Genomic DNA, 12,470 nt, shown 5'->3' with positions numbered 1-12,470 from the left:
TTCAGTGGGAACTGAAGGCGACAACTCAAGCAAAGTTTAATAAATGAGCGAGACAAATAATATTGCAAAACTAATTGATTAAGATTGAGAGACAAGTTCAAACACTTTGTGAACAAAAAGAGGATGGACATGGGCTTGGAGGGCAAGCACTTAATGAAATTTCAAAGCATGGAATGATGACAACATATCAACTCTACATAGATTGTCTGGTGAAGCATTAGCTAGCAATGCCCAAGAGGCAGTCTTAGCATGCATCCTTTGTGCCCTTCTGCTAAGTTCTGACACTGATGACCAAACAGAATGTAAGACAGCCCTCTAGTTAGCAATACTTGATCAATATCCACACCATTCATTAGTAAAATTAGGGGATACTGATGATAAACCAGACTCTGATGGAGAACTTTAAAAGCATTCCAGTGTTTGGAATGGGCATCTACTTGCATTCTCATCAGCCATGAAAACCATAAAGTCCTTGCAGTCAAGCATGGTATAATGGTTATGCTTCCATCCTCTAAGATATCCCTAATAACACTGAAAAGTAGTAAATCTCTAGTAAAATATAAAGCTGCAATCACTTGTGCTTAAAAAAATAGCAGCTCATAGGGGATGTATCTCAGTGGTAGAGCGCATGCTTCGCATGTATGTGGCCCCGGTTTCAATCCCCGGCATCTCCAAGTTTTACAAAATACAGCTTTTTACCATATGTAAACTCTCTAGTAGAGCCAAGTAAAACAAGCAAACCAATAAAAGTACTCTACAGCAATAGTCAAAGTTGAATACAAATCATAAAAAATCAATCAAATATGATTATATTCATCATCTTCTTCATTCCATTTTTCAAAGTTAAGTTCCCATTGAATGCCTATTGCCATTCTCCTACACTGAGAAAAAACATATGGTAAGTAGGAAATAGATTTTTTATTTTCAGTGGGAACTGAAGGCGACTACCCGAGCAAAGTTTAATAAAAGACCGAGACAAATAATATAGCAAAACTAATTGATTAAGATTGAGAGACAAGTTCGAACACTTTGTGAACAAAAAGAGGATGGACATGGGCTTGGAGGGCAAGCACTTAATGATATATCAAAGCATGGAATGATGACAACATATCAACTCTACATGGATTGTCTGGTGAAGCATTAGCTAGCAGTGGCCAAGAGGCAGTCTTAGCATGCATCCTTTGTGCCCTTCTGCTAAGTTCTGACACTGATGACCAAACAGAATGTAAGACAGCCCTCTAGTTAGCAAAACTTGATCAATATCCACACCATTCTGTAGTAAAATTAGGGGATTCTGATGATGAACCAGTCTCTGATGGAGAACTTTAAGAGCTTTCCAATGTTTGGAGTGGGCATCTACTTGCATTCTCATCAGCCATGAAAACCATAAAGTCATTGAAGTCAACTATGGTATAATGGTTATCCTTCCATCATCTAAGATATCACTAATTACACTGAAAAGTAGTAAATCTCTAGTGAATTGTAAAGCTGCAATCACTTATGCATCAGAAAATAGCAGCTCATATGGGATGTAGCTCGGTGGTAGAGCGCATGCTTCGCTTGTATAAGCTCCTCAGTTCAATCCCCGGAATCTCTAAGTTTTGCAAAATACAGCTTTTTACCATATTTAAACTCTCTAGAAGAGCCAAAGATAACAAGCAAACCAATACAAGTACTCTACAGCAATAGTCAAAGTTGAATACAAATCATAAAAAATTAAACAAATATGATTATATTCATCATCTTCTTCATTCCATTTTTCAAAGTTAAGTTCCCATTGAATGCCTATTGCCATTCTCCTACACTGAGGGAAAACATATGGTAAGTAGGAAATAGATTTTTTATTCTCAGTGGGAATTGAAGGCGACTATCTGAGCAAAGTTTAATAAAAGAGCGAGACAAATAATATAGCAGAACTAATTGATTAAGATTGAGAGACAAGTTCAACCACTTTATGAACAAAAAAAGGATGTACATGGCCTTGGAGGGCAAGCACTTAATGAAATTTCAAAGCATGGAATGATGACAAAATATCAACTCTACATAGATTGTCTGGTGAAGCATTAGCTAGCAATGCCCAAGAGGCAGTCTTAGCATGCATCCTTTGTGCCCTTCTGCTAAGTTCTGACACTGATGACCAAACAGAATGTAAGACAGCCCTCTAGTTAGCAAAGCTTGATCAATATCCACACCATTCATTAGTAAAAGTAGGGGATTCTGATGATAAACCAGTCTCTGATGGAGAACTTTATGAGCATTCCAGTGTTTGGAATGGGCATCTACTTGCATTCTCATCAGCCATGAAAACCATAAAGTCCTTGCAGTCAAGCATGGTATAATGGTTATGCTTCCATCCTCTAAGATATCCCTAATAACACTGAAAAGTAGTAAATCTCTAGTAAAATATAAAGCTGCAATCACTTGTGCTTAAAAAAATAGCAGCTCATAGGGGATGTAGCTCAGTGGTAGAGCGCATGCTTCGCATGTATGAGGCCCCGGTTTCAATCCCCGGCATCTCCAAGTTTTACAAAATACAGCTTTTTACCATATGTAAACTCTCTAGTAGAGCCAAAGAAAACAAGCAAACCAATAAAAGTACTCTACAGCAATAGTCAAAGTTGAATACAAATCATAAAAAATCAATCAAATATGATTATATTCATCATCTTCTTCATTCCATTTTTCAAAGTTAAGTTCCCATTGAATGCCTATTGCCATTCTCCTACACTGAGGGAAAACATATGGTAAGTAGGAAATAGATTTTTTATTTTCAGTGGGAACTGAAGGCGACTACCCGAGCAAAGTTTAATAAAAGAGCGAGACAAATAATATAGCAAAACTAATTGATTAAGATTGAGAGACAAGTTCAAACACTTTGTGAACAAAAAGAGGATGGACATGGGCTTGGAGGGCAAGCACTTAATGATATATCAAATCATGGAATGATGACAACATATCAACTCTACATGGATTGTCTGGTGAAGCATTAGCTAGCAGTGGCCAAGAGCCAGTCTTAGCATGCATCCTTTGTGCCCTTCTGCTAAGTTCTGACACTGATGACCAAACAGAATGTAAGACAGCCCTCTAGCTAGCAAAACTTGATCAATATCCACACCATTCTGTAGTAAAATTAGGGGATTCTTATGATGAACCAGTTTCTGATGGAGAACTTTAAGAGCTTTCCAATGTTTGGAGTGGGCATCTACTTGCATTCTCATCAGCCATGAAAACCATAAAGTCCTTGAAGTCAAGTATGGTATAATGGTTATCCTTCCATCTTCTAAGATATCACTAATTACACTGAAAAGTAGTAAATCTCTAGTGAATTGTAAAGCTGCAATCACTTATGCATCAGAAAATAGCAGCTCATATGGGATGTAGCTCGGTGGTAGAGCGCATGCTTCGCTTCTATAAGCTCCTGAGTTCAATCCCCAGAATCTCTAAGATTTGCAAAATACAGCTTTTTACCATATTTAAACTCTCTAGAAGAGCCAAAGATAACAAGCAAACCAATACAAGTACTCTACAGCAATAGTCAAAGTTGAATACAAATCATAAAAAATTAAACAAATATGATTATATTCATCATCTTCTTCATTCCATTTTTCAAAGTTAAGTTCCCATTGAATGCCTATTGCCATTCTCCTACACTGAGGGAAAACATATGGTAAGTAGGAAATAGATTTTTTATTCTCAGTGGGAACTGAAGGCGACTACCTGAGCAAAGTTTAATAAAAGAGCGAGACAAATAATATAGCAGAACTAATTGATTAAGATTGAGAGACAAGTTCAACCACTTTATGTACTAAATGAGGATGGACATGGGCTTGGAGGGCAAGCACTTAATGAAATTTCAAAGCATGGAAAGATGACAACATATCAACTCTACATAGATTGTCTGGTGAAGCATTAGCTAGCAATGCCCAAGAGGCAGTCTTAGCATGCATCCTTTGTGCCCTTCTGCTAAGTTCTGACACTGATGACCTAACAGAATGTAAGACAGCCCTCTAGTTAGCAAAACTTGATCAATATCCACACCATTCATTAGTAAAAGTAGGGGATTCTGATGATAAACCAGTCTCTGATGGAGAACTTTATGAGCATTCCAGTGTTTGGAATGGGCATCTACTTGCATTCTCATCAGCCATGAAAACCATAAAGTCCTTGCAGTCAAGCATGGTATAATGGTTATGCTTCCATCCTCTATGATATCCCTAATAACACTGAAAAGTAGTAAATCTCTAGTAAAATATAAAGCTGCAATCACTTGTGCATAAAATATTAGCAGCTCATAGGGGATGTAGCTCAGTGGTAGAGCGCATGCTTCGCATGTATGAGGCCCCGGTTTCAATCCCCGGCATCTCCAAGTTTTACAAAATACAGCTTTTTACCATATGTAAACTCTCTAGTAGAGCCAAAGAAAACAAGCAAACCAATAAAAGTACTCTAGAGCAATAGTCAAAGTTGAATACAAATCATAAAAAATCAATCAAATATGATTATATTCATCATCTTCTTCATTCCATTTTTCAAAGTTAAGTTCCCATTGAATGCTTATTGCCATTCTCCTACACTGAGGGAAAACTTATGGTAAGTAGGAAATAGATTTTTTATTTTCAGTGGGAACTGAAGGCGACAACTCAAGCAAAGTTTAATAAAAGAGCGAGACAAATAATATAGCAAAACTAATTGATTAAGATTGAGAGACAAGTTCAAACACTTTGTGAACAAAAAGAGGATGGACATGGGCTTGGAGGGCAAGCACTTAATGATATATCAAAGAATGGAATGATGACAACATATCAGCTCTACATGGATTGTCTGGTGAAGCATTAGCTAGCAGTGGCCAAGAGGCAGTCATAGCATGCATCCTTTGTGCCCTTCTGCTAAGTTCTGACACTGATGACCAAACAGAATGTAAGACAGCCCTCTAGTTAGCAAAACTTGATCAATATCCACACCATTCATTAGTAAAAGTTGGGGATTCTGATGATAAACCAGTCTCTGATGGAGAACTTCAAGAGCATTCCAGTGTTTGGAATGGGCATCTACTTGCATTCTCATCAGCCATGAAAACCATAAAGTCCTTGCAGTCAAGCATGGTATAATGGTTATTCTTCCATCCTCTAAGATATCCCTAATAACACTGAAAAGTAGTAAATCTCTAGTAAAATATAAAGCTGCAATCACTTGTGCTTAAAAAAATAGCAGCTCATAGGGGATGTAGCTCAGTGGTAGAGCGCATGCTTCGCATGTATGAGGCCCTGGTTTCAATCCCCGGCATCTCCAAGTTTTACAAAATACAGCTTTTTACCATATGTAAACTCTCTTGTAGAGCCAAAGAAATCAAGCAAACCAATAAAAGTTCTCTACAGCAATAGTCAAAGTTGAATACAAATCATAAAAAATCAATCAAATATGATTATATTCATCATCCTCTTCATTCCATTTTTCAAAGTTAAGTTCCATTGAATGCTTATTGCCATTCTCCTACACTGAGGGTAAACTTATGGTAAGTAAGAAATAGATTTTTTATTTTCAGTGGGAACTGAAGGCGACAACTCAAGCAAAGTTTAATAAATGAGCGAGACAAATAATATTGCAAAACTAATTGATTAAGATTGAGAGACAAGTTCAAACACTTTGTGAACAAAAAGAGGATGGACATGGGCTTGGAGGGCAAGCACTTAATGAAATTTCAAAGCATGGAATGATGACAACATATCAACTCTACATAGATTGTCTGGTGAAGCATTAGCTAGCAATGCCCAAGAGGCAGTCTTAGCATGCATCCTTTGTGCCCTTCTGCTAAGTTCTGACACTGATGACCAAACAGAATGTAAGACAGCCCTCTAGTTAGCAAAACTTGATCAATATCCACACCATTCATTAGTAAAATTAGGGGATACTGATGATAAACCAGACTCTGATGGAGAACTTTAAAAGCATTCCAGTGTTTGGAATGGGCATCTACTTGCATTCTCATCAGCCATGAAAACCATAAAGTCCTTGCAGTCAAGCATGGTATAATGGTTATGCTTCCATCCTCTAAGATATCCCTAATAACACTGAAAAGTAGTAAATCTCTAGTAAAATATAAAGCTGCAATCACTTGTGCTTAAAAAAATAGCAGCTCATAGGGGATGTATCTCAGTGGTAGAGCGCATGCTTCGCATGTATGTGGCCCCGGTTTCAATCCCCGGCATCTCCAAGTTTTACAAAATACAGCTTTTTACCATATGTAAACTCTCTAGTAGAGCCAAGTAAAACAAGCAAACCAATAAAAGTACTCTACAGCAATAGTCAAAGTTGAATACAAATCATAAAAAATCAATCAAATATGATTATATTCATCATCTTCTTCATTCCATTTTTCAAAGTTAAGTTCCCATTGAATGCCTATTGCCATTCTCCTACACTGAGGGAAAACATATGGTAAGTAGGAAATAGATTTTTTATTTTCAGTGGGAACTGAAGGCGACTACCCGAGCAAAGTTTAATAAAAGACCGAGACAAATAATATAGCAAAACTAATTGATTAAGATTGAGAGACAAGTTCGAACACTTTGTGAACAAAAAGAGGATGGACATGGGCTTGGAGGGCAAGCACTTAATGATATATCAAAGCATGGAATGATGACAACATATCAACTCTACATGGATTGTCTGGTGAAGCATTAGCTAGCAGTGGCCAAGAGGCAGTCTTAGCATGCATCCTTTGTGCCCTTCTGCTAAGTTCTGACACTGATGACCAAACAGAATGTAAGACAGCCCTCTAGTTAGCAAAACTTGATCAATATCCACACCATTCTGTAGTAAAATTAGGGGATTCTGATGATGAACCAGTCTCTGATGGAGAACTTTAAGAGCTTTCCAATGTTTGGAGTGGGCATCTACTTGCATTCTCATCAGCCATGAAAACCATAAAGTCATTGAAGTCAACTATGGTATAATGGTTATCCTTCCATCATCTAAGATATCACTAATTACACTGAAAAGTAGTAAATCTCTAGTGAATTGTAAAGCTGCAATCACTTATGCATCAGAAAATAGCAGCTCATATGGGATGTAGCTCGGTGGTAGAGCGCATGCTTCGCTTGTATAAGCTCCTGAGTTCAATCCCCAGAATCTCTAAGTTTTGCAAAATACAGCTTTTTACCATATGTAAACTCTCTAGAAGAGCCAAAGATAAGAAGCAAACCAATACAAGTACTCTACAGCAATAGTCAAAGTTGAATACAAATCATAAAAAATTAAACAAATATGATTATATTCATCATCTTCTTCATACCATTTTTCAAAGTTAAGTTCCCATTGAATGCCTATTGCCATTCTCCTACACTGAGGGAAAACATATGGTAAGTAGGAAATAGATTTTTTATTTTCAGTGGGAACTGAAGGCGACTACCTGAGCAAAGTTTAATAAAAGAGCGAGACAAATAATATAGCAGAACTAAATGATTAAGATTGAGAGACAAGTTCAACCACTTTATGAACAAAAAGAGGATGGACATGGGCTTGGAGGGCAAGCACTTAATGAAATTTCAAAGCATGGAATGATGACAACATATCAACTCTACATAGATTGTCTGGTGAAGCATTAGCCAGCAATGCCCAAGAGGCAGTCTTAGCATGCATCCTTTGTGCCCTTCTGCTAAGTTCTGACACTGATGACCTAACAGAATGTAAGACAGCCCTCTAGTTAGCAAAACTTGATCAATATCCACACCATTCATTAGTAAAAGTAGGGGATTCTGATGATAAACCAGTCTCTGATGGAGAACTTTAAGAGCATTCCAGTGTTTGGAATGGGCATCTACTTGCATTCTCATCAGCCATGAAAACCATAAAGTCCTTGCAGTCAAGCATGGTATAATGGTTATGCTTCCATCCTCTAAGATATCCCTAATAACACTGAAAAGTAGTAAATCTCTGGTAAAATATAAAGCTGCAATCACTTGTGCATAAAAAAATAGCAGCTCATAGGGGATGTAGCTCAGTGGTAGAGCGCATTCTTCGCATGTATGAGGCCCCGGTTTCAATCCCCGGCATCTCCAAGTTTTACAAAATACAGCTTTTTACCATATGTAAACTCTCTAGTAGAGGCAAAGAAAACAAGCAAACCAATAAAAGTACTCTAGAGCAATAGTCAAAGTTGAATACAAATCATAAAAAATCAATCAAATATGATTATATTTATCATCTTCTTCATTCCATTTTTCAAAGTTAAGTTCCCATTGAATGCTTATTGCCATTCTCCTACACTGAGGGAAAACTTATGGTAAGTAGGAAATAGATTTTTTATTTTCAGTGGGAACTGAAGGCGACAACTCAAGCAAAGTTTAATAAAAGAGCGAGACAAATAATATAGCAAAACTAATTGATTAAGATTGAGAGACAAGTTCAAACACTTTGTGAACAAAAAGAGGATGGACATGGGCTTGGAGGGCAAGCACTTAATGAAATTTCAAAGCATGGAATGATGACAACATATCAATTCTACATAGATTGTCTGGTGAAGCATTAGCTAGCAATGCCCAAGAGGCAGTCTTAGCATGCATCCTTTGTGCCCTTCTGCTAAGTTCTGACACTGATGACCTAACAGAATGTAAGACAGCCCTCTAGTTAGCAAAACTTGATCAATATCCACACCATTCATTAGTAAAAGTAGGGGATTCTGATGATAAACCAGTCTCTGATGGAGAACTTTATGAGCATTCCAGTGTTTGGAATGGGCATCTACTTGCATTCTCATCAGCCATGAAAACCATTAAGTCCTTGCAGTCAAGGATGGTATAATGGTTATGCTTCCATCCTCTAAGATATCCCTAATAACACTGAAAAGTAGTAAATCTCTAGTAAAATATAAAGCTGCAATCACTTGTGCATAAAAAAATAGCAGCTCATAAAGGATGTAGCTCAGTGGTAGAGCGCATGCTTCGCATGTATGAGGCCCCGGTTTCAATCCCCGGCATCTCCAAGTTTTACAAAATACAGCTTTTTACCATATGTAAACTCTCTAGTAGAGCCAAAGAAAACAAGCAAACCAATGAAAGTACTCTAGAGCAATAGTCAAAGTTGAATACAAATCATAAAAAATCAATCAAATATGATTATTTTCATCATCTTCTTCATTCCATTTTTCAAAGTTAAGTTGCCATTGAATGCTTATTGCCATTCTCCTACACTGAGGGAAAACTTATGGTAAGTAGGAACTAGATTTTTTATTTTCAGTGGGAACTGAAGGCGACAACTCAAGCAAAGTTTAATAAAAGAGCGAGACAAATAATATAGCAAAACTAATTGATTAAGATTGAGAGACAAGTTCAAACACTTTGTGAACAAAAAGAGGATGGACATGGGCTTGGAGGGCAAGCACTTAATGAAATTTCAAAGCATGGAATGATGACAACATATCAACTCTACATAGATTGTCTGGTGAAGCATTAGCTAGCAATGCCCAAGAGGCAGTCTTAGCATGCATCCTTTGTGCCCTTCTGCTAAGTTCTGACACTGATGACCAAACAGAATGTAAGACAGCCCTCTAGTTAGCAAAGCTTGATCAATATCCACACCATTCATTAGTAAAAGTAGGGGATTCTGATGATGAACCCGTCTCTGATGGAGAACTTTAAGAGCATTCCAATGTTCGGAATAGGCATCTACTTGCATTCCCATCAGCCATGATAACCATAAAGTCCTTGCAGTCAAGCATGGTATAATGGTTATGCTTCCATCCTCTAAGATATCCCTAATAACACTGAAAAGTAGTAAATCTCTAGTGAAATGTAAAGCTGCAGTCACTTGTGCATAAAAAAATAGCAGCTCATATGGGATATAGCTCAGTGGTAGAGCGCATGCTTCGCATGTATGAGGCCCCGGTTTCAATCCCCGGCATCTCCAAGTTTTACAAAATACAGCTTTTTACCATATGTAAACTCTCTAATAGAGCCTAAGAAAACAAGCAAACCAATGAAAGTACTCTAGAGCAATAGTCAAAGTTGAATACAAATCATAAAAAATCAATCAAATATGATTATTTTCATCATCTTCTTCATTCCATTTTTCAAAGTTAAGTTCCCATTGAATGCTTATTGCCATTCTCCTACACTGAGGGAAAACTTATGGTAAGTAGGAAATAGATTTTTTATTTTCAGTGGGAACTGAAGGCGACAACTCAAGCAAAGTTTAATAAAAGAGCGAGACAAATAATATAGCAAAACTAATTGATTAAGATTGAGAGACAAGTTCAAACACTTTGTGAACAAAAAGAGGATGGACATGGGCTTGGAGGGCAAGCACTTAATGATATATCAAAGCATGGAATAATGACAACATATCAATTCTACATGGATTGTCTGGTGAAGCATTAGCTAGCAGTGGCCAAGAGGCAGTCATAGCATGCATCCTTTGTGCCCTTCTGCTTAGTTCTGACACTGATGACCAAACAAAATGTAAGACAGCCCTCTAGTTAGCAAAACTTGATCAATATCCACACCATTCGTTAGTAAAAGTAGGGGATTCTGATGATGAACCAGTCTCTGATGGAGAACTTTAAGAGCATTCCAATGTTCGGAATGGGCATCTACTTGCATTCTCATCAGCCATGAAAACCATAAAGTCCTTGAAGTCAAGCATGGTATAATGGTTATCCTTCCATCCTCTAAGATATCACTAATAACACTGAAAAGTAGTAAATCTCTAGAGATTTGTAAAGCTGCAATCACTTATGCATCTGAAAATAGCAGCTCATAGGGGATGTAGCTCGGTGGTAGAGCGCATGCTTCGCTTGAATAAGCTCCTGAGATCAATCCCCAGAATCTCTAAGTTTTGCAAAATACAGCTTTTTACCATATGTAAACTCTCTAGAAGAGCCAAAGATAACAATCAAACCAATACAAGTACTCTACAGCAATAGTCAAAGTTGAATACAAATCATAAAAAATCAATCAAATATGATTATATTCATCATCTTCTTCATTCCATTTTTCAAAGTTAAGTTCCCATTGAATGCCTATTGCCATTCTCCTACACTGAGGGAAAACTATGGTAATGAGGAAATAGATTTTTTAATTTCATTGGGAACTGAAGGCGACTAAACGAGCAAAGTTTAATAAAAGAGCGAGACAAATAATATAGCAAAACTAATTGATTAAGATTGAGAGACATGTTCAAACACTTTGTGAACAAAAAGAGGATGGACATGGGCTTGGAGGGCAAGCACTTAATGAAATTTCAAAGCATGGAATGATGACAACATATCAACTCTACATAGATTGTCTGGTGAAGCATTAGCTAGCAGTGGCGAAGAGGCAGTCTTAGCATGCATCCTTTGTGCCCTTCTGCTAAGTTCTGACACTGATGACCAAACAGAATGTAAGACAGCCCTCTAGTTAGCAAAACTTGATCAATATCCACACCATTGATTAGAAAAAGTAAGGGATTCTGATGATGAACCAGTCTCTGATGGAGAACTTTAAGAGCATTCCAATGTTCGGAACGGGCATCTACTTGCATTCTCATCAGCCATGATAACCATAAAGTCCTTGCAGTCAAGCATGGTATAATGGTTATGCTTCCATCCTCTAAGATATCCCTAATAACACTGAAAAGTAGTAAATCTCTAGTGAAATGTAAAGCTGCAATCACTTGTGCATAAAGAAATAGCAGCTCATAGGGGATATAGCTCAGTGGTAGAGCGCATGCTTCGCATGTATGAGGCCCCGGATTCAATCCCCGGCATCTCCAAGTTTTACAAAATACAGCTTTTTACCATATGTAAACTCTCTAGTAGAGCCAAAGAAAACAAGCAAACCAATAAAAGTACTCTACAGCAATAGTCAAAGTTGAATACAAATCATAAAAAATCAATCAAATATGATTATATTCATCATCTTCTTCATTCCATTTTTCAAAGTTAAGTTCCCATTGAATGCCTATTGCCATTCTCCTACACTGAGGGAAAACATATGGTAAGTAGGAAATAGATTTTTTATTTTCAGTGGGAACTGAAGGCGACAACTCAAGCAAAGTTTAATAAAAGAGCGAGACAAATAATATAGCAAAACTAATTGATTAAGATTGAGAGACAAGTTCAAACACTTTGTGAACAAAAAGAGGATGGACATGGGCTTGGAGGGCAAGCACTTAATGACATTTCAAAGCATGGAATGATGACAACATATCAACTCTACATAGATTGTCTGGTGAAGCATTAGCTAGCAATGCCCAAGAGGCAGTCTTAGCATGCATCCTTTGTGCCCTTCTGCTAAGTTCTGACACTGATGACCAAACAGAATGTAAGACAGCCCTCTAGTTAGCAAAGCTTGATCAATATCCACACCATTCATTAGTAAAAGTAGGGGATTCTGATGATAAACCAGTCTCTGATGGAGAACTTTAAGAGCATTCCAATGTTTGGAATGGGCTTCTACTTGCATTCTCATCACCCATGAAAACTATAAAGTCCT

The 12,470-nt window shown here is 37.4% G+C and overlaps 8 non-coding genes across 8 annotated transcripts; all 8 read left to right on the top strand.

The window, feature by feature from the left end:
• The first annotated feature begins 602 nt into the window (after positions 1–602).
• Positions 603–674, top strand: TRNAA-CGC (transfer RNA alanine (anticodon CGC)). Its single transcript has one exon. It is a non-coding gene; the product is annotated as a tRNA-Ala (tRNA).
• A 1,774-nt stretch (positions 675–2,448) lies between these two features.
• Positions 2,449–2,520, top strand: TRNAA-CGC (transfer RNA alanine (anticodon CGC)). Its single transcript has one exon. It is a non-coding gene; the product is annotated as a tRNA-Ala (tRNA).
• A 1,774-nt stretch (positions 2,521–4,294) lies between these two features.
• TRNAA-CGC (transfer RNA alanine (anticodon CGC)) lies at positions 4,295–4,366 on the top strand. Its single transcript has one exon. It is a non-coding gene; the product is annotated as a tRNA-Ala (tRNA).
• Positions 4,367–5,217: 851 nt separating this feature from the next.
• TRNAA-CGC (transfer RNA alanine (anticodon CGC)) lies at positions 5,218–5,289 on the top strand. The gene has a single exon. It is a non-coding gene; the product is annotated as a tRNA-Ala (tRNA).
• Positions 5,290–6,139: 850 nt separating this feature from the next.
• TRNAA-CGC (transfer RNA alanine (anticodon CGC)) lies at positions 6,140–6,211 on the top strand. The gene has a single exon. It is a non-coding gene; the product is annotated as a tRNA-Ala (tRNA).
• Positions 6,212–7,985: 1,774 nt separating this feature from the next.
• On the top strand, positions 7,986–8,057 carry TRNAA-CGC (transfer RNA alanine (anticodon CGC)). Its single transcript has one exon. It is a non-coding gene; the product is annotated as a tRNA-Ala (tRNA).
• Positions 8,058–8,910: 853 nt separating this feature from the next.
• Positions 8,911–8,980, top strand: TRNAA-CGC (transfer RNA alanine (anticodon CGC)). The gene has a single exon. It is a non-coding gene; the product is annotated as a tRNA-Ala (tRNA).
• Positions 8,981–11,676: 2,696 nt separating this feature from the next.
• TRNAA-CGC (transfer RNA alanine (anticodon CGC)) lies at positions 11,677–11,748 on the top strand. Its single transcript has one exon. It is a non-coding gene; the product is annotated as a tRNA-Ala (tRNA).
• The last annotated feature ends 722 nt before the right edge of the window (positions 11,749–12,470 follow it).

The sequence above is a fragment of the Taudactylus pleione genome, unplaced genomic scaffold (assembly GCF_031769625.1).
Source record: "Taudactylus pleione unplaced genomic scaffold, aTauple2 ptg000070l, whole genome shotgun sequence".
Lineage (NCBI taxonomy): Eukaryota > Metazoa > Chordata > Amphibia > Anura > Myobatrachidae > Taudactylus > Taudactylus pleione.
Note: the sequence above shows the minus strand (reverse complement) of the source record. Positions and strands in the feature narration are given on the sequence as shown.